General features: G+C 41.8%; 1 long non-coding RNA gene across 2 annotated transcripts in view; it reads left to right on the forward strand.

The window, feature by feature from the left end:
• LOC147006048 (uncharacterized) overlaps positions 1 to 26,293 on the forward strand; it is a 54,473-nt gene that overhangs the window by 23,048 nt on the left and 5,132 nt on the right. The window contains exon 2 of one of the 2 annotated variants that reach the window (XR_015047316.1): positions 12,511 to 12,613. This is a non-coding gene — a long non-coding RNA (uncharacterized LOC147006048). Of the gene's footprint in view, positions 1 to 12,510; positions 12,648 to 26,293 lie in introns of those variants that run through there. The other variant, XR_015047318.1, reaches the window with a different exon arrangement.

Raw genomic sequence — 26,293 nt, forward strand, 5'->3', positions numbered from 1 at the left:
TTTACCTGAAGGCTGATTAGCTCAAAGTGAAATTTTCATGAAAACAAAACAAAACAAAACAAAACAACAACAAAAAAACTAGGCCTCTGTTTAGTCTTTGTATAGCTGCAGCTGAATAATCCAAAATTAAAAAGGAAAAAAATCATGTCCTAGAGATTTTATAGGGTAATAGTTACTCCTTCCGCCCCCATTTCAAGATCCCAAGACATTTAACTTAATACCCTTAAAATCATTATTTATATTCTCATGAAAGGAATCAAAACTTGTAAACTCTAAGAGAGAGCCTGAAGATACGGGGATTCACAGGATCTTGAAATAATCTCTCTGGATTCTGATGATAGGCACAAATTAAAAAAAAAAAGAAAGAAAACTGTGCTATGCATTCCTTCATGCTATGGAAGATGGCAAGGGGTAGGGGATATTTTTAGTACACAGGGAAAGCAAACCAGCAGCTTATGAGATGCATGATAAATTCCTACAATGTTAAGTTTATAGAATGTAATGAGTAAGGAAATAGCTTGCGAGAAAAATGGAAATTTGTAAGATGTGTTGAATGTGAATATAAATTGTAAGACACTAATCTGCAAAACACGCTAAAGAAAAATGGAATAAATAAAATAGTGACAGAAAAAGAAAGACTCATACAGATAAAAAGGGATGGGACAGTCAAGTCCTGACATTGCACCTTCAGCTGGCAGCTATGTCATCTCTAAATTGGCCCTTCATTAGTGATGCCCATTCTGTTGGCACATGCTCACTGTTGAAAAGACACGTGGAGCTGTCCAGCAGGCTCTGGGAAGCTGCCGCTGGGGCTGGTTGCACTGGCCCTAGAATTTCTCTGATGGATTAAATGTGTGTCATTGGCCTTGGTATCATCCTGAATCTGCTTGCTGCAGTCACACCATTTTATTTCTGGTCCTCATTAGCACATCATCAGTGGGGAAGGCTATCGTGGGAGAGAAAGAGGAAGCATAGAGTGCCCCCCTTCTCCCCCAGGATTCAGAGAGTGGTCTCCTGTCTGTTTGTGTCCTACCCTAACTGTGTTTACATAGCCTACACTTTCCCCTTTGCTTTGCATGGTGTATTTTAAATTGAGTCAGTAAAGAATGAGATTGGAGCAGATTCACTTTCCAGGTTTCCACCTTTATTTACATCAAGGTTGATTCCATATGCTACCCAGATGAGCTCACTTGCATTTGCATCTTCTTGCTAGCATGTTTTCACCAGTATATCCGTCTGTTTTCTTGGATTAGATACCAACAATAAATGCTTTCACTCCATCTGAGGGCCTAGGAAAGAGCTGTGCCAAGAGTTTGGAATGGAGGCAAACCAATTTTGGAGAGCTCCAGTGGGTGTTGAAAAAGAAAGCAATCAAATAAATGTTCTGTATCACATCTTGAATATGGTCTCAGGCCCTCTGCCAGGGAGTCCGTGAGCATTTTCTTTTTCTTTCTTTTCTTTTTTCTTTGTTTGTTTGTTTGTTTGCTTCTTTCTTTGTTTTTATGAATTTGAGTTTTTTTCCATTAGGAAAATTACCAAACCTGTGAATTAGCCAGAGAAGTACTGGAGGAACATAGGTTTTCTGTCACTCACACAGAGCACATTTGGAAGGAAGGAAGAATGATAGCTTGTAAAAAGTGGGCCCATAAATAACAAAGGATTTTAATAACTCCTGGAGACTTAGCTCATATTGAGTGACCTACTTGATATATTATTTATGCCTTTTGTGCATTTTTTCTAGTATAACATCTTTTTCTCCTCTGGCCACAGTATTTGATCGCTCATTTACTAGGTTTTAACCACAAACTCCTTGCCACTATCAATCTTGTGTCCCTAAGTGAAATATAGATTACAAACAAGAACACTTCCCACATATTTATGAAATGGTTCCCAGCTGATCTTTAAAGTGTCACCAATTCCCTCTAGATGTGAGCTTTTATCTATGAATGCTGATCACTGGGGACTTTTCTTGCTTTGTTTCAAACGTGGGCATGCAGGGATTAAAGTCAATGTCTTAAGAGATTTGTATTTGAGAAACATAAAATTGACGAAGTAAATAATTGTACTTCTATAGGAAGAATGATTTTTCTTACTTTGGAACAGCGTTTTGTTAGGTAGCCCTGGCTAGCTTAGAACTCACTACACAGACCAGGCTGGTGTCCAACTCACAGAGATCTGCCTGCCTCTGTCTACTAAGTGATGGGACTAAGGGTAGGCACCTCCTTTTAAGTACTATAGGGTGAAGTTGTACCAACCAACCAACAAACATCAACCACGTTTGTCTGGAAATATAAGGTTTTGTATAACCAGGAGGAATGGAGTGGAGCCATGCAAAGGGTAAAGCAGGTGTCTGTGTGGAATTCCCAAGAGATCCACAAATCCCTGCAGAGGACCTCAGGGTGGGGGTGCAACCTGTAGGAAAGGAGAAAAACCCTGATCGGTTACCATAGAGATTGTAAACTCATACCGCTCTCCTTCTGCCTTAGTAACTCCAAAGGCTTTCCATGATGCTCCAAGTGCCAGCCCTAGACAATAATTCTTAGACTTCCTCACAGAAAAGGAGTTAGGGGACCCAGAACTTTCAGACAAGTTTTAGGAGCAGAGAGAGATACACACCTGTGTTTGAGTTTATAGAGCTGGATAAATATCTCTCTTTTAAAATTAAAATTTTAATTACTTTATTTTCAATTAAAATTTTGTGGTTTTGGAAAAATTCCATAAATATTCATATAGTTTCCATCCTCATTCTACCCCCTAATTCTCCCATGTCTTCTTAACCCCCTTCAAATTCATTACCTCTTCTTTAATTATTATTATTGGTGTGTGTGTGTGTGTGTAAAACATGCTGATCCATTCAGTATTGCTTGTATGTGTTTAAGGCTGACCACTTGGGATTGCGTAACCCATGGGGTGGAGCTTGGCCCAGGGAAAGACTCATTTTCTATTTCTATAGTGCATCCGGGGGTGAGCCCGGTGAGAGCCCCTCCACCCTCAGTACCTAACCTTGCCACGCGTCTCTTGTTTAGGTGAGCATATTTTGAGATTTTTATGGGCGTAGCTTCCCTGTCCTGTCTAGAAGACATTATCTTGCAGCAGACTCCTGGCCCTTTTATTATCTTTCTTCCTATTATGCAATCTGGCATTCCTCCCTGTGGTGCTAGGGTTATAACAGTTACAGGGTTCATTTAAGGCAATCCAATTTCCTACAAGATACATGGTGGCATTTACAACGATACAGTGGAGAACTCGTTTGCCATATGATAGAGCGCCTGGGTATAAAGTAACACAGTGCAGGAAAGCTCTTTCATTACTAAGTGCTCCATGTAACCATCACTCACAGGCCTGCTTATTCTGCTTCCTGTTAGATCTCTTTGGCTTAAAGGGGTGGGATGAGGCTCTTTGGAGAGCTGTCAGTGGCTTCTCCTGTTTTCCATTAATGAACAGAAATAAGATTTGTGTCAAAAACACTCACTGAAAAGAGTGGAATGACATTCCAAAGCCACCCAGCTCCTTAGCAATACCCTACTCGTGAACTACAGTGGAGGGTAGCATTTCCCAAGCGGGCTTCCCTAGACTCTTCTAGTTGCTTTAAACTGCTCAAAGTTTTGTTTGGCTTTGTTTTGTTTTAATCATTGTGTATGTTTTTTTTTTTTTAAAACAACTTGTAAAAATGAAGTTTTCACCAACAGATTAAACAAATTTCAAGAAATTTCTTTTCTATAAGGCCATTCAATATTTTGAATGTACTATTGTGCACTGCATGCCCTGTAATTATTGATTTACAGAATCCAGTGTACAGAACACTGCACAGTGAACCAATGCCTGCTCTAGGAAAGCAGCTGACGTCTTTACAGTGGTTAGGCAATGCTCTCTACAGCCCCCACTGTCATCGTTGGGGAGGGCAGAAAAGGGAAGGGGAAAGATCTGAAAGACAGACAAAAGGACACACAAGAAAATAAACACTCCTTACATGTATCTTAGGTAATTATAACCATATTACATATATCATTTAACATTCTACATTTGAAGCTCAATGTTTATATACATACTTTAAAACATAAGTGAAATATAATTCTTTGTAATTAACTATTTTGTTATAATTAATAATTAGATTATTCCCAGTTTCCTCTATTATAAAAAAGACTATATAAATAGCACATTTGATAAATTAGGCTCACAGGAAACAGCCAGGAAGCAGTCAGCATTTTGTCTTTCAAAATTTTGACTTCAAATATTTTTTTTTCCAAAATATTCCCTAGGTTCCACAGGAAACTTGAACAGCTCCACGACTTCTTTTCTTTAAAATAAAAAGCCCCAAACCCCACTTACTTATCTGTGTATGGTGGGTGCTTCCACCAGTACATACATATGGGGGACAGAGAGCATCTGGCAAGGTCAGATCTCTCTTCCCACCATGCACTGCTTCTGGGTATTGCTATCAGGAAGTCAGGCTTGGTGGCAGGTGTTTCTACCCACTGGTTCACGTTGCCATGGCTTTTTTTATTACAACGTGACCTGAAGTCCCATGAGCATCATTCAGAAGTGACAATGTCCAATCCAGAATAAGAAGCCACTTTTTAATGTATGTGTGTGTGTGTGTATGTGTTTGCTTTTGTTTTGATTTTAAAGATGAGCTCCTTCCATGCCCGCACAGGCCGGTAGCAGCATGTTGCAGCCAGCTTCTTGCTGACTCCTTCCTTATCTGAATAGCTAGCAGGGCAGGGGTGCATGGGAGGTCAGGAGTGCAGTAGGGAGGTTTTTACCTGGAATGTTGAGAAGGTAGGCTACAATTTGCTGATGCCCTTCGCTGTCTGGCCACTCTTACAGGACTCCTATAAGCAGGAGTCCACTCTGTATAGATGTTCTCTCTTGGTGTTATCATTCCACCCACGTGGTACATTGTATAGAATCCCGGGCCACGGGGTCCAGGCAGGTGGATCTCTCGGGCTTCTACATAGGATTTATGGGATGTATGGGTCGACTGTTGTTCTTTCCTCTCTGATGTTGCCAGTCACAAACACTTACTCAAACTGGAGTTAGGGACCAGGATCTACCCTCAAGCTTATGGAATGATCTTTCTAGTTCTCTTCCCGAGGCTTGAGGGACAGGGAGAAACAATATCTTTCAAAGAAACCTTCTCTCAAGCCCTCTTTCTCCCCTTCCCGCACTCAGCCGTTTTATATCTTGAATGTAAGTTAGGTGTTTCTGAGATTTATAAAACCCATCTTCAGCCGAGTCTTTTTAAAAACAGTGCAATTGGATTCTCACCTCCTTTGGAACCCAGCAATGATTTTTATCTTTGTGCCCATGTTAAAGCTTCACTCTTCATCTCTGTCACAAAAATATTGCACATGTATCTTTGAATTTCTCTTAAAGGGATAATTTGCCAGGGTAGCTTTCCAGAAGGAAGACTGTTGGCTTAAAGGATGTGGAAAGAGTATGTTCATTCTGAACGCATGGCTGTTTATTTAACCCAGCAAAGAGAATGGTTGGGCTGACTTGGGTGTTTAATCAATGGTTGAAATGAAGCCAGCAGACTCTATGTTCAGTGTTGCCTGGATGGGTACTGGAGTTTTTCTATAGTTTGAGACTCCATAGTCCTCAGCAACATCACCCAGTTCAGGAAGGGCTTCCAAGAAATAAGACCCATGTTTGTAATGGCATCAGGAGAACCCTCAATGTCAGTGACTGATGGATAACTTATTAAAGATAACCAATATCCATAAAGCAATGAGAAGACCCTATTGCCGCTACACTCACACATACTAGCTTAGGACTCATATCAACTCTATGGAACAAAGGCAGGATTACAAATCCATATTGTAGATGGGAGACTGACATGACTCATATTACACATGGCAGAGCTAAAGGTTGAGCCCACGCTATCCATCATTGAATTTCCACCAGAGAGGTGTGTCTTGTCACCGATTGGAAGTTCTTCTGACGCCAAATAAGATACTGGCTGTTGTCAATGCCTTGATAACTGGCTATCCCTCCAACACGCAAAGAACACTGCGAATGTATTCAGCAACAACAGATTTCTGGAGGGCAACAGATGGTGCCAGAGAAGCTATAAGCCATAGAAGTGGGTGCGTGGTTTGTTATACACCGTGACCCTGTGCTGGCTCTAGCTTTATGTCAACTTGATATAAGCTCGAGTTATCTGAAAGGAGGGAATCTCAATTGAGAAAATGTTTTCATAAAACCCAGCTGTAGGGCAGTTCTTATTACTGATTGGCAGGGGAGGGCCCAGCCTCATTGTGGGTGGTGCCATCCCTGTGTTCATGGTCCTGGGTTCTATGAGAAAGTTGAGTAAGCTTGTTACTATGTGTAGCAAGCCAGTGAGCAATACCCCTCCATGGCCTCTGCATCAGCTCCTGCCCCCAGGTTTCTGCCCCGTTTGAGTTTCCATCCTGACTTCCTTTGAAGATAAATAATGATGTTTAAGCGTAAACCCAATAACCCCTCTTCCCTTAAGGTGCTTTGGTCACGATGTTTTATCATGGCGATGGTATGTCTAACTAGGACAGACTCCCTACCCTGGTTACATGGGCCGCCTCACAGATGCTTAGCAAAATGTCACTGAGTAAATTAATGTTGCAGATTCTATATAGCTAATAACTCAAGTACCTATTTTCTATACTATGTTCTCTACCCCATCATCATTTTAATTATCACAGCAACAGGGAAAGGTAAGATGTTACTGCCACTGTACTGAAAGCAAGCTGGCGTTTCAGAATAATCAACAATTTTTCTTGCAGTTGGTTGGTCATAGACACACATTCCAGACTGTCATCTGTTGTATTCTTTTCTCTTCGTGCCTGTCAGTCATGTACTGTGATTACTAAAAGACTGACAGTAAGTGCTGGCTTATTCATTCCTGACTCAATAGCTCATTTCTATAGCCTCGTTGGTGTATCCTCATTTAAATTCCTTAAAGTCAGTCTTGCTATTAAAATTGTGTGTGTGTGTGTGTGTGTGTGTGTGTGTGTTCAAACTGACTGCTTGAATCTTTTTCATGAAAACCAAGCTAAAACAGTTCTGGTCATCTAATGGATAAGGCGTTAACCTAAAATTAAGCTGAAACAATTTCTTCTTAATTCAGAACACCATGAGCTTTGTTAGAAAACCTGCAACTGCATTTTTCTCACATGACATATTTTTGAACTAATTGTTTCATCCTGTCATAATCTTTTTTTCTGAGCATAAACCCAGCGGCTCCACAAGAGGCCTGAGAAGTCTTTTCTCCATGCCTTCTCAGGACCAAGTCTCCCCCAGCACTGGGAAAGCCAACGCTCAGACCCAGTGTCATGACCTGAGTCTAGTTTGTTCTTCACTAGAAAGGGACAGAATTTTAATGGCTCCTGGCCCCAGTTTTTTCCCATATGAAGAGCTGCTACTAGTTGAAGGAAAGCACCAGGTACGCTTAGGGCAGGTTTCATGAATCACTTCGGGATTCTACCCTGCTCGCTCTCAATGTGGGTCTGCAGAAATTTCCCTGGAGCTGAGGGACTGGCCTTTAAGGTGAGAGTAGGCTTCCGTCATTGGTAAATGGGAATGCTAAAGTCTCATGAAGGCTGCTCTAGCATTTGTGGAGCCTGCAGCAGGGGCAGAGATGGAGGCCACATGCTGGATGTCTAAATATTTAAAAGATACAAACCACTAAAGGACAAATGGACATTTGCACTCCTAGGCCATTATTCCCAATAGCCAAAAGGTGGAGGTAGCCTAAGGGGCCATTAGCAGAAGAGTGGGTACTGTAGCACAGTCTCAGAGCAGAAGGTCATTGTGCTTTTAAAAGGAAGGAAATTCTAGCACTCACTTTAGCATGAGTGAGCCTGAAGGAATTTAGGCTAAGTGACATAAGCCAGTCACAAAAGGATTCTGCTTCATGAGGTACCTTGAGTGGGTAAATTTCATGGAGAGAGAACGTGGTTAGCAGGATTGGGAGGGAACAGGCATAGGGAGCTGCTCCTCCTTCTTTCCTCCTCCTCCCCTCCTTCTTCTTTTTGAGACAGGGTTCCTCTGTATGTATCCCTCCCACTTTGTAGACCAGGCTGGCCTCTGCCTCCCAAATTCTGGGATTAAAGGTGTGCACCACCATGCCCCAGTTTAGTTGGTTTTTGTTTGTTTGTTTTGTTGTTGTTTTTTGTTCTGTTTTTTTAGTAGATACTACACTTCAGTTTTGTGAGTTTGGAAAGACAGATGATTATATGATTATACACTTATAAACGGTGAAGATGGAAAATGTTATGTTATATGTATTTTGCTATGATGATGATGATAGATAGATAGATAGATAGATAGATAGATAGATAGATAGGGTCTCCGTCTTTGCCCATGCTATGGAGGGTCCTCCTGTGTGCTCAATTAGGCTTGCACAGCAAAACTCTGACCACACTGTGAACAGCTGTCCCTGCCCCCTACAGAATTTAGACAAAGGACTCTGCTGGTTTTGGGAGGTTTGGGGCCCACTGAGCAATGACACTGGAAGTGTTCCCTAAGGGAAGCAATGTTAGGCTGCAGATTCCTCACCCCATGAGAAGGGAGCAGGGACAAAAGCAAGAAAGTGGCAGTGGACTGAGGAGGATAATAACTTCTTAGTCTTTTGAGTCAGGGTCTCCCTATGTAGCTTAGGCTGGCCTCAAACCTACGATCTTCCCACCTAAGTTTCCTAACTGTTGAGATAATAAGAGTGCACCCTTAGTGCTGAGCCTAATGGCTCTTTAAGAAGTCAAAAAGTAGAAGCAAGAGAAAAGGCAGGAGGTACAGTGGGATCCAGAGTCCAACACTTTTAAAAATGGATGGCAGTGGGGAATGTTTACAAATGGAGAGAAGGAATTATTAGATAAGGGGTTGGGTGGGAAGGATAACGGTTGGGACAGGCAGAGTGCTGGGATCAAGAACTCAGAGGGGAAGGGTCGGCCTTGAACTAGATATGGGACAAATCAGTTTCTGAAGCTGCAGCGAGTGGCAAATTGAAAGAGAGAACATTAGAACTTGGAATATTGAGGCAGAGTTCTCTCTGTGCTGACAGCCATGCTCCGAGAGTGAGAGGAGGGGTAGGTGGCTACTGAGTGATTGGAGTCACTAGCTGCTTGGGAGAATGGGGAGGCTGCTGATGTGGGCAGTTAAAATAATTGTCCACTGACGCAAACACAACTTAAGTCTGAGCACGAACACCGAGTGTCAAAAATCTGCCGAGCTGGCATATGGCTCAGTGGTAAAAGCATTTGCTGTCAAGCTTGACAACTGAGTTCAAGTCCTGGGACCCATATTCTGGAAAAAAAAACAGAATATAACTACAAAAAAAGTAAAACTGTCTATATAGTTAAGTCTTCTTCCTTCCTGGAGAAGGTAGCTGCCCACACAGAAGGCTGAGGACACAAGGTTGTGGGGATGGTCCGGGGCAGAAGTGTTTGTATCTCATGTAAGGCAGTTAGAAGAACAAATATGCAAAGGAGTGAGGTGTTCAGGTAACACAAAAGAAAAAGTGAGTCGCCATAGTCTGTAGGCTTGGGTAGAAGAGAGGCCAGTCGGGGATTGGTGTTATCACAAATGGAGAAGTCAAGGAAACACAGATCTAAGTAGACCCTGGCTGTGAGGGAAGTCACAGAGGAGAGGGGTGCTCAAGATCTCAGAAGGGGACAGTCGCAGCTGCTATAGAGGGATTGAGGTAGAAAGTCCTTGCTGAGGCAGCTGGAGTGAGCGAGGTGGAACTGAGAATATTATGGAGGTCTGATGCTGAGACTAGTCAGACTTTATATGCAGTGGCTACATTTCTTCCACTTAATTAGTTCCTGGTTATTACCTCAGATATATTGTAATTAATGATGGTGAACTCTAGGAGTGTGGGTCTTCTTTCAAAGATAGGCATGGGACAGCTTCCCTTGAGAGCGCAGAGGGGAACCAGGGCTTCAGGAGAACTAGCTCACAGAGGAGGCTGAAGAGAGGCTGCTATGTGGGAGGATCTGGGACGAAGTCAATGCCTTTGAAGAGAGGATACACAGGGTGGTCATGTGAGGGGATGATAAGGTCAAGACCAATCAGGGCAAGGAACAGAAATGCAGGCTAGAGTAGAGAACATGAAAATGTAGTGCCAGGTTGATGCGACTTTATTTGAGATAGGATAAAATAGGCTTGGAAAACACGCCTTATAAATATGTAAGTTTATAAGCCCCTCCTTCTGTAAGATGCAAGTCTCTGGGTGTGCCATTCAAATTTCATTTGTATCATGATGAAGAAAGCAGAATCTCTTAGGGATGTAAGGATGGAAATACATAGGGAGAGAGATGCGACAAAGGGATTGCACATTGACCCTCAACTAGGCTGACAGAGGTTCATGTAAATTCCTAAAGGGACAGTGTGCTCCAATGTACGGTCCAGGACTTGGTCAGGGTGAGAATCTGGCTTCCTCGAGGCTCAGCAGCCTAGGAGATGGGAACTCTGAGTCTCAGGAGATGCAGAATTGTGAGGTGGTTTTCATGAGGGACAGTAATAATCAGAGGGGGCACGGGCAGTTCATGTTCATTAAGCCTCCGCGTTAGGCATTTCATATACTCTTGTTTAATTCCCATGATAATGGGCGCACCATTATCTGTAGTTCATAAGTGGCCTGTCAACTTGCCTGCAACAGAATGCAAATTTCTATGTGGATGTAGCTTTTTTCTTCCCCAAATCTCAAACGAGGCAATGCATTCATAGGAAAACAAAAACAAAAACAAAAACAACCAACAGACCACAGGAAGACAATTCACTCAGCATATGGCCTCCACAGCTGCCTTTGGATTCTCCACAATATTTAACATTTTCTTGTACCTTTCGTGTCCCCTTTGTTTGATCTTGGCTTAGGGCCTATCTGTTTTGTCATTTGACAGGATTCACAGAGCTATTTCTAACCTTCGACAGTAAAAATATTCAAATTGTATGCTTTAAAGAGTAATTGATTTCAGATTGCCTCTCCCTGGGGAGGCAGCTCTGATGAACTCAATGAAGATTAGTCTTTGCGACGGACTAATGTGGAAGCTCAGCAAGACATTCTGATTTCCTAACTCTAAAACAGGAATGATGATTGCCACCCTGCTTACCATACGGGATTGGTAGGGAGCTGAAAGAGTCATGAAACGCTATGCAGACAGCAAGGCCTGCTGCTCCGAGGCAGGGAAACTCGAAGCTGCAAACCTTTATTATTTTATTTGAAAGCCTGGGGTGATGCAGAGCTTGTCTGATTTTAGAGAGGATGAATACTAAGCACAGATACTGAGCATTACTTAGTGTTCCTGTTAAGGTCCAGTGCAGTGCTACTCTGTAATTCCACACATGAATATTTCTTTGGTGAGACAGGACTATTCACTTCAGGAGGACTTAAGATCACAAAGCCTCGTTTTCACCGAGGTCGATAAAGTACGATGAACAATAGTCCTGTGTACATGCCAGGTCCTAATTCCTGTACTCATTACCTTGTTAAAGGGGAGTGTGTTTGAATATGTGTGGTTCAGTTAAGGATTCTGATGTGTAAGATTTCCCTGGGTCACCCTAGTGAGTCCTAAACGCCATAGAAGCATCCTTATAAAAGGAAGGCAGAGGCAGATTTAACATGAGAGAAGATAAAACAGCATGGCTTCAGAAGCAGGTAGACTGAGGCGAGGAATACCAGTAGCCACTAAAAATTGGAAGAGGCAAGGGCCGGATTGGCCCCTGCAGCTTTAGGAGTGACTGTAGCCTTGTTTTTGAATTTAGGAGTGACTGTAACCTTGACTTTGGCTGGGGAAGACTGATTCTGAACATCTGGCTTACATAACTGTCAGAGACTACTCTGCTACTGTTTTAGCTGCCAAGTTTGTGTGGATTCGACACAGAAGTCAGAGGAAATCAGTACTGTCAGATTTTGCTATTGAGCAAATCATTAAAAAGTCCATTGTCAGATTCTGTGGACTTCTATCTATATGGTATGGAGGCATATTTCAAAGTGAAGGCTATTACACTTAGTCACTTATGCAGTCAGAGTGGGACGGCAGTACTGCGGTAAGCAGTGCACATTGTGTCGGTGTGATACATACTGAAGTATGTTGGAGTAAGGAGGCAGAGCAAATGTCCTTAGAAGCAAAGTGAGTATTAGGAGTCAGCAGGGCAATGTGTTTAACCTCAGAGGCACAAGAACACAAGGCACGGTCTCAGTGACTCAAGAAGAAGGTCAGTGGGTTGTCTGTTCTGTGCAGGCGTCTCTCAAAAGCCCAGGTGAGCGAGTTTGGCTCAGGTGTAGTTTGGCCAAGGGCTAGAGCACCAGGAGGTAATGGCAGTAGATGGGTTACTCCTGTGGTTTGAATGTGTGTGTGCCTCCAAAATTTATATGCTGTTTGAACTGTGTGATGAAGGTGTTAAGCAGTCAGGCATTTGGGTAGAGATTAGACCATTTGGGCTTCTCTAGAAGAGGATTCTGAGAGACCTGCCCTCTCACCAATCTGTTTTGCTTCTTTGTTGTTATTGTTTTTTTTTTTTTTTTTTCACCAGGTGAGAACACAGCAAGAAGGACAAGGTCTTGGAGGCAGACACCAGATGCCACCAGCTGTCATTTCCTAGAGCCTTGATCTTGGTCTCTCCTGTCTCCGGAGCTGTGAGCATAAATGTCTATTATTTATACACAACTCGGTATAAGAATTTTTATTTTTTGTCCTAAGACATTTACAACAATAGAAAGAAAAAAAACCCAGAGAAATGGATAAGTGTGTGTGTGCGAGTGTGTGTGTCTGTGTGTGCATGCATGCACATGCCTGTGTGTGACCCCAATAAGAGAATATTTTGGTGAGAAGTTCTAAGAAAGCATATGGTGGATGAGATGGGAATGATGGCTTAGGAAAAAATATAGATTTGACCAGGGTCAGCTGGACTAGTTGCAGGACAAACGAGCGAATTCACAAGGGAGTGTCTTGGAGAGCAAGCAGGAGTCTGGGCTAGCACTGAAGCGCTTGTCTTGAGCAAGAACAATAGAAGACTTGGCTAGTACTTAGTGTAATAAGGAGGACAGAGGTCCCCAAATACTTAGTGCTTTGTACCCAGCTTTACCAAGAAGTTGAGATGAGTTGCTGGGTGTGGTGGCGCACGCCTTTAATCCCAGCACTTGGGAGGCAGAGACAGGTGGATTTCTGAGTTCGAGGCCAACCTGGTCTACAAAGTGAGTTCCAGGACAGCCAGGGCTATACAGAGAAACCCTGACTTTAAAAAACAAAAAAAGAAAAAAAAAAAGAAAAAAAAAAGAGCTTCAGGATAGAGAAGAAAATCTTTGGGGGATGGGGGTTGGAGGGGAGAACAGCTCACATTGTCGTTTATTCTATATTATAAAGTCCAAATCTTTGTTATTTTTTGTTTGTTTGTTTAGAAGTCAACTTCTTGATAAAAAAAACTGTCCTTGCATCGAAAGACATCTAATTTCATCTGTGATGAAATTAGTAAAAATCACCACTCAAAAACTCACTGTGTTTATCTGAAGGCTATTCATAAGTTATGATCTGACTTAATGGCCAGCTCTAAGCCTGGTTAAGTAAACTATGGGCATGCATGCAATCAAATGTTTCAGAGCCATTAAAATCATGTTTATCATGAGTTTCTCAAGGCCTAGGAAAATGTTTATGCTGTAATGCTGTGTGTAAAAGGCTGGATGGTGCATTGCTCATGACTACACAGAAACAACCTGGAAAACAATCTATTGCAATATTAATATGATGATTGCCTCTGTAAAAATTGTCTTTTATTTACTCAGCTTTCCAGATTGCAGGTATGTTTTCATATTGGCCATCTTTCTGTTTTCTCGGTATTCCTTTGTCATTGGAAGGACCCAATAGTCTGTCTTGGAAGAACTTGTACCTTACTCCCCTCCCCCTCCAGAACAGGGGATTGAACTCACTCGTGTGTGAAGCAGACCACCCAGCACTAAGCTACACTCACACAGCTGCAAATTATTTTGATTTTGAGAAAAGCTCTAGGTAAGCTGTCCAGACAGGCCTTGAATTTGTGACTCTTCTCTCTGCCTTAGCTGGGATTGCAGGTGCACAACATCACACCCAGATGGACCTGACTGTCTTTAGTCTGGATTCAAAGTGGTTTTCTGTCTCAAAAAAACAATAATGTCTTCAAAGACAAATGGTACTGTGTCACATGTGCCTTTTCTAGATGAGACAAAACAAAAACTGAAACAACCCTTGCCCCCAAAACTAGACTTCTTATTCTTTCTCCTAACTGAGTCCTAAGAGAATAGACCTGTTTCATAAAGCCAAGCTGGCAAGAGACTTCAGGGTGCAGAGAATCAGTCAGCAGAATCACACGTTTTCATTCTCCATGGAAGCCAACTGGCTGCAGGAAGAGGCGTGGGAGAGGACTGTTTACTCTCTCCTGCCTCAGATTTCCGGTACTGCTTGTATCCTTCAAGATTCTTCTGTGCCTTTATCTCTGTCAGTGTGCCTTCCCTGAACCCTGGGTAATTGTTCCCTCCCTGCTTCCTCAACACCCCATACAGCGCTCCCTCGCTAGACTTATATGACCTCATCTCTCAGCCAGACTGGAAGAGAGACCATTTTTTTATTTATGGTACTTTTCATAACACCCAGAGGAAAAAAAATCCCCTGGCAGATAGTAGGTGCCGAATAAATGTTTGTTAAATGAACCAAATAATTCCCCTAAAGCGTGAGAGAAATTGTATTAATTTCCCAGGATGCCATAACAAAGTAGCACAAACTGATAGTCTAGCAAAAAATTTATTCTCTTATAATTCTTGAGTCTAGGAGTCCAAAAGTAAAATGTTGGTGAGGTTGGGTCCTTGTGGTGGGGCCTGATGAAAGGGCTCTCCTGTGCATATCTCAGCCTCTTGGCTGCTGGCAATCCTGGGGATCTTTTGGCTTGAAGCTGAACATATATCTGTCCTGCATTTCTATCTTCATATGGCATTTTCCCAGGAATGTGCCTTTTGCACCTCCTTCCTGGGTGCAAACTTGTAAGGACATCAGCCATATTGGATTTAGGGCTCACCTTAACCTAGCCTGACCTTATCTTAACCCAATGATATCAGCCAACAGCCTGTTTACAAATTAGTTTCATTCACAGAATCAAGATTAAGCTTTTCATGTATCTTTAAGGAGAACACAATCCAACACAGAATAGAAACTCTTGCTGCAGTTGAAAGCCTATATGTAGTATTGTACAGATACCACGGGAAGTGGTGATACCCAGCTGATGTGCTAGCATAACGCCATTGCAGGACAGAGAGGCCACTGGCTTGAGCACAGGATTGTGTGTGGCCGGGTCAGGAGACTGATTAAACATGTATCCATTAGGCATTAGTGGGAAGGGGAATGATGAGTCAAGCAGATGAATACAAGGAAGGAAGGAATTGATTTCAGAAAGTGGGCAATACTGCAAACACAGGACACAGGAACCTAGGTTTGGTGGAGCAGAAGAGACGTTCAATGAAGTCTTCTGAACAACTTGCCTCTTGTCCCAGGCTGTGTGACCAGAGTGCTCATGGTGGTCTGTTTTGCACCTGATCCCAGTTGCACACCATCACTAATTCTGGTGTTCAATGGAGCCAGTAAGAGAAAAGCCAAAGTTTTGAACTATAGAAGAAAGATAAGGCACAACAGTGACAACAATTTAGAATCTGTGAGAAATACAAATATGTAATTGTCCTAATTATGCATTTTGATTTCTGACAAAACCCAATAAAAACACTAATTCTACCAGATTAATTTCATATATAACATATGGGTCAGTAGATAGAAGAGTAAGAAGGGACATTGCTGTTTTTCTTTGAAACTAGAATTTTAAAATGCTTAATTTATACATAAAATCTCTTTCTTTCTACACATGCATGTGTGTGTGTATGTGTGTTGGTGTGTGTGTCTTTGTAAGTAGAATGTGAACCACAGAGTATCCAAAGTGTGATAGTCAGAGGACAACTTTTGTGAATAGGTTCTTTCCTTCTACCATGTGGGTCCAAGGAATAGAGCTCAGCTCATCAATCTTGTGGCAGGTGCCTTTGTCTGCTGAGTCATCTCTCAAGTCAGAAATGCTTCATTTCCTATATATTGATGATATGTAGCAATTTCCTTCTAGAAAAAAACCTCTCATCATGGAGGAAATGTACTTAAGACATAGGATACCTGTCCTAAGGGAGGTGAAACATTCATCAGTAGGGATCTCAGACGTTTGGGATGAGAACAACTCAAAAGCCCCAGGAAGTTCCTGAAACTGATCAGATTAACTAGGTCCCTCCTTCTTAAGCATATATAAGCAGTAAGACTGCTAAGAGATATTTTCAGACATATGACTATAATAGCCAAGAGAGATCAGCCAAGAAGCAGAGACCAGCCAAACTACCTGAAAAAGTCAGATGCTGACTGAGCTGCCTGGAAGTTGTGCAGAAACTTACAGTTCCCAGCTTTTGTGAGTTGTCACCTATGCTGGCATGGGCTTTTGATGGTGCAGCTATCTTTGAGTCATTTCTGCTCCTGTAAATAATTCCTTACCCAAACTTCTGAAAGTAAGCCTAATAAAACCTATTGGTTCAAGTTGAATTGGTGATATCTGTACTTTGGTCCATTGTCCATTCCCTATTTGCGATGAGTTTGTTTACATCTCTCCAGAATTAGGGTCACACAACACTTGAGAAGGGTAATTAATAATAACAAGCTTGGAAATCTCTTCTGTAAATGAATGCCCCAAGTTAGACTAGTTGCCATAAGCTGTTACTTCAAGAGAGTCACTTTTCCTGACGTCTCAAATGAACAACTCATTGCTGAGCTGGAGAAGGGTATCAGATAGGAGATTAATGTTTCTGCCATAATAAATTACATTCTATGCTTGTGATCTTTTCCCTTGGAATGCTAGTTCAAGAATTCCAAGCATATGGAGATTTTTAGATTTGAATATCAGAGAGTTAAAGAAATAACTTTATTTCTTTATTGGCATGATTTTGTTTTGATGGAGACTACATCACTGAGTTCAGCTGAGTTGAAGTAAACATTGTTAGCCAAGGAGAAAGACAGGGAGGTGACAGGCAGGAAAGAAGGGAGCTGGGGAGCTGGGATAAGTATGTATTAACATTCCAGGGATGACTGCTTATTTCCCAGAATAGAGATTGGGGATTTAAAAGCACAGAGAAGATAAGTATTGGACCTCATCAACCCCACCATGTTCTCACTCTTTCCATGTATACTGTGGGTCTGTTTTGATAACCAGGCATATCTTTTATGACCCAGCCTCCTCCCCCAATTATTTGTCCTACTGAAGGAGCTGGACTTGACTGTGAGATGGGCTCTGAGCATTCCACGAATATCCACAAGAATAATGAACACTCAAGAAGTTTTCATCTTGAGCAAGAGTTCAAGAAAAGTTTATACTGATTTACCAACTGGCTTCCACATAGAGTTTCAGCACCCTTTTATTTGAAGTATTAACTTGCTTGACCCCTAGTTTGTACATGAAACCAGCTGAGGAAGAAGGGAGCAACATGGAAAACAGCTTTTAAAAACCTGATCTTGAACCATGCCTGGCATGCTAAAGCATTTAATGCTTTAAAACTTGGCAGTTAGTGACGAGGGTGGTTTGAAATAGAGATGACCAGCTGGCTAATTGCGTGTTGCCAACATTCCCCTCCAGCTACTTACAGGATGAGTCCTGTTTATGTCAAAGGCTGACTCTCTCCTCTATCATGGCCAAGAACTGGAATGCTATGTGCTTTACTTACTGTGTCCTGGTAGAGCACAGTGCAACAAAGGCCAATTCACTGTCCTGATAAGCTGGGTTGGGCAGGTGGTACTGGAGAGAAAGCTGTGAAGTTTCAGTACAGGAAATCTGGGGCAGCTTACTACTGATGAAGTTTCCAGCTTACTACTCTCCAAAGCTGAAGGCCGGTGGTGCAGGACCAAGACTGGGCTTTCAGCAGGAAGACAGAAACCAGTTATTGCAAACGCATCTACCTTTAACTCTAGGGAGTCTTGTGGGTCAACTGAGGGTTGAGGTAATCAGAAATGATGGTTGTGATGGAGGTGGTCTCTTCTCATTGGGCAGCAAACAAACCATTGGAAGAAACAGTTGGGGGGGGTTACTTTAGACAGCAGCACTTGGTGGAGCTTTGCAGATACTAGAAGGGAGAATGAGAATTATGTGGGATGGTATGCTAGAGATGCCCTAGTTTCCAATTCATCTAGGATTCCATCAAAGAGGGAAATTCCAGAGGAAACTGTAGACACAAATGACTCCAAGCAGGGACGATGATTACACAATGTAAATCTGAGAGATAGAGTGGAAAGTGTATCAAACTGCAGAGCACGGATACAGTATAAGGGCATTTAAATAGCAGTTTTTAAAAAGGTTAAAAACACTGGGCTGGCCAAACAGAGCGGATTTGTGCCTGCTTTATCTACTGAGTCAACAAGACTGAAAGCTAGAATTTTAGGGTTATATTTTTTCTGTTAAAAGTGGCTTATGAATCCTTTATATATGTCAGGAAGCCCCTGTTAATTTTTTTCTGCCACGGTAAAAGAATGTAAGGTTCTTCCCATCCCTGCTCCACCCCTGTGTGTATAACTATACAGATGTGCATGCACTTGTGGAGGGCCAGCGGCCAGTGGTGCCTTTTTTCAGTAGTTGTCCACTTAATTTATTTATTCTTGTGTGGGGGATGGACTCTTACTGACCTGGAGCTTGCAAAGTAGGGAATCTGTCTGTCTCTGCTTGGGCTTACAAACACAGGGCTTCTGGGGATCAAACTCAGGTCCTCATGTTTTCAAGCACTTTAGCAACAGAGTGATTCCCCAGCTACCCCCTATCCCTTTTTCTATTACTATGGAAGCAAGGACGACCTCTCGGAAGGAAGATGTTCATCTTTGAAGGTTATCAGGGGGCCTGCCCTTTACTTCCATGATGGATAGCTAGAGTAAACACTCATGGTTCCCTTTCAACCTCAGGGGTTATCAGTGCACCACATGGAGGTCTCTTGAGGTCAAGGATTCTGAACTCCCAGCTGCCTCTTCCTCAAATCCCAGTGGCACCAAAGAGGAAGCAAACTGACCTAACAGAGTTTTCAGTCAGTTCTGTGAACGGGGCCGGAAGCTTTTGTTGACCAGAAAGAGAGATTAGTTTGTTGCATTGTATAAATAAATTAAAAAAATTCCACTCAGTGAGGGTGTCCCCATGGGGAAAGCAGGGTGGTTAGGGCTTACAGTTTTTAGCCAAAGTTGCTACTGCTTTTTTAAAAATCTTCTAGAGTCTTATTTTTGCGAACTCCCACTTAAGACTTCTCTCTAGACTCCTCAATAGGATTATTATTTTAAAATAGCTTCAATGCACATGTGTATTACTGAGCATGCCTGAGACTAAACATTTCGGGAGATCTGTGCTCCCAGCCTTAGCTCAACCCAACCACTGCTGAGCTTCTCAGAAGCTGTGGTCAGGCTGGGTTTTCTGGGTCAGTCTTCCCTCTGGGTGGACCTCAGGCTTTTGATCCTCTGCCATAGTGAGATATAAACAACTATGCTCCAGTATGCCAGAGCAAAAATAACGTAACAGATAGTTACCTGCACTGTGTGTGTGGCACAGAGCCTGTATGGCAGTGGGACAGAGACATGCATCTGGCCAGTGATATAAGGGACGTGGGTCTAACTGGACGAGAAGGTTGGGAAAGCAGACTAGAGCTGGAGTAGAAGGCATTCTGCAAGCTAAACTCAAGGATGGGGCTTGCGAATCTTTTTGGAGCTAGGGAGCCATCAGAGCTTTTGAGCAAGGAGTTGAATGTGTAGGAAGAGCTTTTTAGAAAGCTTGGCTGTAAGGTAGCTCTTAATTGGAAGGGTTTTCAGTTACACATTGATAAAGAAACCCAGAATTAAACTGTCCATAGAGATTTGGGGTGGGGAATTCTGATGAGGAATGGCTAACATTAACCATGTGTTCTCTAGGTGCCAGGCACAGTGTCAGTGCTTTATATCAATCAATATTTGCAATAACACATCAAGGCGGGTGTTATTAAATACCAACTTCGTTCAGACAAGGAGACCAAGGCACAAGGTGGTAAAGAAACTGCTCAGTCACCCCAGGTTAGGATGTTGCACCAGGGGACCTAGAAACAGGATGGGGACTAGTTCCTTTCCTCATTGCTCTGACAGAATTTCTGACAGAAACAGCTGAAGACAGAAAGGATTTATTCAGGGTCATCATAGTTAGGGAGACAGTTCATATGGTGGAGAAAGTCTGGGAGCAGGGCTGCATGGTGGTGACTACACTGTCTCGGCAGTCTGGGAACAGAGAAAACTTTGGTCATAACTGTGGCTGAGTCATAACTTATTAGCCCCACCCCTATAGCTAGACGCTACATTTGCCAGCTGGGCCCCATGTTCAAAAGGTTCTACAATCTCCCAAGGCAGTGCTACTCAACTGTTGAAACAGTCAGACTATAACACGTAGGAAGTCTGGCTCAGAGCACTGACTTTAGAACTGCCATGGTGGGGATTCTAAGACCAGGTCTGCGACTGTTGCTACCACCTGACCTCACTGTCCACTTTATCTGTACGAAGATTCCTTGTTCAGGTGTTGACTTCATAATCTTGAATGCTTGTCAGTTCCTGCATCTATTCCAAAGGAGTCTTGTGAACAAAGGAAGGCAGACACGCTGTAGAACTATCCCCAGGACTGCTGCCTGCATTCCAGCAGAGCAAGGAAAGGAACCAAGTCTTTCTACCCCGCAGCTTTCCATTAGACACGAATGATGTTTCTCACCTGGCTTTCTCCGCCTTGGTTCAATGATTTTCAGAGGCATTTACTTACAAAATGGGAGAGCCGGAACTCATTTGATATCAAATTGCTCTGTATTTTATTGGTATATCAGAGTCATGATTAGATGGAGAGAACTTACTGTAGACTCAAGCTAGCTGCATGTTTTATTTATTTATTTTTCCAAAGCTGTTATGAAAGACTAGCTAACCTTTGGATTCTGTAGGTGATTTTAGGCCAATACAACTTTGTAAGAAGAAAACTGGCATGTTTTCTGTTGAGTTTCTTTTTTTGTAACACTTGTTCTTGTAAATTGAAAGCCTGTATCATATCATTGATATAATATAGTATCACACAGAAGCTGGCCTAGTTAAATCATGCTTAATTTAATGCAATTTCATATAAGTTGCATGAACATTTCATATTTTTTTTCCCTCATTACAAAACTTTCTTGGATAGCAATTCAGAGGAGATTCATTTTGGTTAGGACTATCGAGTTACATGTTTGCTTTTCAAAGTGTCTAATATACAAATATTGTAGTGCTCAAGGAATCCTGTTGTAGACAATCTTGTTGTCTACAGTTAGAGCTACCCTAACATGGACATGAGCTGTCTACAGGCTATTGTGTCATACAATGCAGCAGTTAACATACATACTTGAGACTGACCTTTATGCAGGCCCTCCCTAGATCCATGTCACTAGATCCATGTGATGAGGTCTGGTTGCTTAGGTATGTTCTCTGGGCTGAGTTCTATGGAATAAGCTGTTGACTGCCTCAGTACACTGACCTCTGGCTGTGCTTAGCTACCCTCTGCATCAGCAGATCAACCTATTGATTAACTGTGGAGTCTATTTTAAATTTAAACTTTGGCCAGGCAGTGATTGAAATAGATTTATTTTTCAAGCAAGCAAGCAAGCAAGCAAGCAAGCAAGCAAGCAAGCAAGCAAGCAAGCAGATTATAGAGGCACATAATCTTAGAGGAACTGTCAAGAAATCTCAAAACCATTTTTTTAAATTCAGAAAATTAAGTAAATGCCATTTTTTATATAAACAGTGGTATCTGAGTAGTTGCACAATAAAATTCTCCAGTTGTTGACATTTAAATATGCATTGGTAAATGTCAGTTTTCTAAAAATATCACAAAGATATACAAGGTTCAAGTTATAAAGCTCAGGAAGCTAGCTTTAAAATGAAGTCATCTTTATGTGACTTAGTGGGAGTCCAGCTTTAATCAGAGGTGCTATTAGAAAGTAGGACGTTTTTATTTTAACAGGAGAGAAAGCTCATCAAATCCCTGAGGAAAAGTATAACATCTGGGTCACCTGTCCTAGTAATAGTGGGTTTATAGATCTGATACTGATCAGGAACTTAACAGTTCCATTTCTGCTTAGGGGCTTTAAAATTTGATTTCAGAGAGTCAGTTTTTAATCTTCAAAACTAACCTTCCTCAAATCAACATTTATTGAATTTTACATTATGGTATTTTTGGTTTTTTTTGCTTAGTTTTTTTGAGACACGGTTTCTCTGTGTAGCCCTGGCTGTCCTGGAACTCACTTTGTAGACCAGGCTGGCCTCAAACTCAGAGATCTGCTTGCCTCTTCCTCCTGAGTCCTGGGATTAAAGGCGTGTACCACCATACCAGGCACATTACAGTATTTTTGCTATACATATTAATGTTTTACTCATATACTTGAAAAATCTTTCTTATTTAAACAATAAAATTACTAAAAGTGGTTTGAGGCAGATGAAGTAATAAAGACGTTGTTTAAATAATTGATTTCTCATGCAGTATTCAGATGTCCTCTAGTAAAGATTTAGCTGGGACCATGGGAAAGGCGCCTTTGTCCTGCCACACCTCCTCTAGCAGTCCTTACTGTGAGTTCTTGTTCTACGGCACTACACACAGCTGACTTTCAATCTTGATCATGTCTCTTCTGTTTTCATAGTAATGATAACGTAGTACTAGTTTTGTGAGGTCAAGAGCAATCATCTCGTATTCACTACTTGGCAGTAAGTTAACAGTGGAGGCAAATGATCAAAGACCCTTCAGCACAGAATCTTTTCTCTGGCCACAGGATTCCTGTCCACGTTGTCTGAATTTCAGGGACAGACTTGTGTTTCATTCTTTCCAAACCACGAGACAATTTGTTGCTCTACCACATTATTCCCTATGTAACTGTAAAGGAGATGGTAAAGCCTTATAAAGCAGAGGCTGCCTGAAAGTTTAGGTAGACAAACTCCATTTGGAGCCTGTGCCATCTGTTTCCATGCCTGCCCAGGTGTCACCCTTGCTGATCAGAGGCAGGCCTTGTATGCACCAGGAAAACATTATCAAGATGCTACATCCCCAGCTCAGCCTTTCCTATTCTCTCTCTCTCTCTCTCTCTCTCTCTCTCTCTCTCTCTCTCTCTCTCTCAAGTCTTCCGATGCCCACAACTAACATTATCAAAAGGACAATGAGGTTGTGACATCATGACTTGGGATACTTAGGGTAACCCTGACTCAAAAGCTAATATAAAGACAACATGCACACACACACACATACACACACACACACACACACACACGACATGACAAAATCAAATAGTTGAGATGTAAGATGGAGAAAGATGGACGTTTAACTCAATGTGACATTTTTCTAGAATTAGCTAAATAAGTATTAATTAATTAATTAATTAATTAATTATTTAAAAACCAGTGAGATAATGAATGTATGAAGAGCAAAAGGCAGGAAGTAGCCTGTCAGCTTCCCAATGCTGAGCTGACCTCATCTGTGGACACTTTGTGTCTCTCCTTTAAAGGAGGATGCGGAGAAATGGCAGAGCTCCAGAAAAAGAGAAAAAAAATATAATTAAAGCATAGAAAGGAAGGGTTATGAGGAAAAGTCAAAGGGCAGTAAGGCTATTTATTTAGAGAAAAAAGGTCCAACTGATTTGGAGGGTTTCTTTAAGACAGACATTGGTTCTTTCCTGTCTCCACAAATACCAGCGACAAGAAGCTCCCAGTGCCGTGAGGATGTTTTGGCTGTGAGAATTGTTCAGAGGGTCGTTCTCAAGGCTCACACTGATAACCAAAAGAGAGAACGCATTAATGTAAGGCTGCTAATTAAATAATGTGCAGCTGCTTGTTCACATTTACCTGCCAGGAGTGAGTGGAAGCAGTCATCTTCTTACTGTTTATTTAGTTGTTTACTAGTTAAGAGTAAAAATGAACAAATAAGTTAGTTAGAATGTGTAAGTGCAAATTAGGATCTTTCAAAACTCCCGGAGATGAGGCTTAAGTTAGATGGGTTTTGGCTAATCTGTTGGTGCAATTCACCACTCTCGAGGACAGCAGCTACACTCGGTTGTGACCTCCAGGAGAAGGCTGATGAAGGACAGCTCTGTGGGATTGCACAGTGAGGCTGTGGGGATCTGTGCCCTCGGGGCTCCTGGTCTTTTGGTTTGACTCTTTGGCTATGGGAAAAGAAGGTGGGGCCACACAGAGATTATGAGGAACCCTAGCCAGGGTGGGCGGTGTCCTTGCCTAGGGAGAGAGGGACATCTGCTTCTGTAAATAGTATGCTCTGTCAATGTCAATGCTTACTGACATTTTACATTCTCCTGAGGGTGTGCTGGTGGCTGACTGCAGTTGGGGTGCTTCCTCTGTTGTTAAGTGAAGGCACACTCTGGGCAAGGAGTTAAACCAGACTCAAAGGACTTCATCTGTCACGTTCCTCTTTCCTTTCTCTTATCCTCTCTGTTATCATTACCTCTCTGTTAATTTTCAACTACATTAGGAATACGGAAGTGTCTTGGGATTTTTCCACGTTGGCATATGCAACAACCACAACCACATCCACCACAACAACGTTATTGCTTTTTAAATTCCTTGGTACATATATAGTGTTGTTTTGTAGAATTTATCAATATTTAAGATTGCTGATGATAGCAGAAGTCAGAAGAATAGTTAGCCCTAAAGGGGCAACATGGAATCTTCTGGGATGCTGAGATACTAATCTATATCTTGCTCTAAGAAATAGTTTATATTAAACCCTGAGAAGTGATTTTCTGGTAGTATGCACATATTTAAGTCTTGTTTGTAGGCTGGAAAGATGGCTCAGTAAGTAAAGATGCTTGTTGCCCCACTCAATGACCTGGATCTAGGACCCTCATGATAGGAGGAGAGAACGGACTCCTACAAGTTGTCCTCTGACCTCCATACATATGCTATGGCATACGCTTATATGTGTGTGCATGCACATACACACATCACAATATTTAATAAAATATAATTAAAAACTCTTGTGTATTCTACATACTTTATTAGATGTAAACTATACCTCAATTTAAAACTTTACGAAAACATGTTAAAATCTTTTTAGTTTTAATGTAGTATATTTAATTATATTTCCAAGAAATAGGGCAAGAAATACAGCAAAAAGACTAAGGGAAGAAAGTAGGTAACATTATTTTTAAGCACCTCTTATTTGATAAGCATAGGATATAGTTTCTTTGTGAAGTGGATATGCTTATTTCATTTTTGTTTGTGAGGAGACATGCACCACAGGACAAGTAAATTCCTTGCTTATGAGTGCACAAATGCATGTGCACACACGTGTATGCACACATACACTCACACATACTCATACACTCACGTGCATACACACTTACACATATACACTCATACCTACATACACATTCATACACATACACACACTCACCCATTTGTTGCCTGATATTTGACCATACTGTGAACCCTGAGATTGTGTTATTTACTGAGAAACCTGTTTCTGGTTGTGGTGTGGCTCAGCATGCACCTTTAATTCCAGAGCTTTCAATTTATTGTAAAAAGTATTAAATAAAATCAACCATAAGTCAAGAGGCAGAGCAAGCAACCAGTTGACAGGGAGTGAACATAGGAGGAAAAGAGATTAAGTCAGTAGGACAGATAGAGAGATGCACAGGAAGAAAGGAGGAGGGACACTCAGTCTGAGGGTTTTGGGGATGGCTGGAGAAGGAGAGCTTCCTTTTGGGACATCAGCTGAGGAAGAAGGTCAGCTGGGTGCTTTCTCTGCCTCTCTGAGCTAGCAGGCTCTCACCCCAGCATCTAGCTCCCAAGTCTTCATTAGTAAAATTGAACGATTGAGATTTTGTTAAAAACAACAACAACAAGAACAACAACAACAACACACACACACACACCCCTATTCTGTAGTGCTGAGTTCAAGTAGAAAAGAGGCCAGTTCAAGCAGGAGTAAAGTTCAGAGTCTGCGTGAATGCCTACGCTCACATTCTCTAAGGCCACAGATCTCCTCGATAGATGCCGTTTTGTACAACAGTCTACTTGCTTTCTACTTGATTATCTAAGTGTTTAATAAGCTTTAAAAATATGCACTAAAAGTGAGATTCTACCGGAGAAACTTCTAGAATTTTCAAACATTTAACATACACAAAAAGCTGAACTAAACTAAAGAGTCTGAGACCTTTTTAAAATTGGCCTCAGAACAACTAGAAAATTCGATGGCTTTGTAGAAAATGATGAGGTTTTTAATGTTA

This window comes from Mus caroli, unplaced genomic scaffold (assembly GCF_978045245.1).
Source record: "Mus caroli unplaced genomic scaffold, Mus_caroli_1 scaffold_1, whole genome shotgun sequence".
In the NCBI taxonomy this organism is placed as follows: domain Eukaryota; kingdom Metazoa; phylum Chordata; class Mammalia; order Rodentia; family Muridae; genus Mus; species Mus caroli.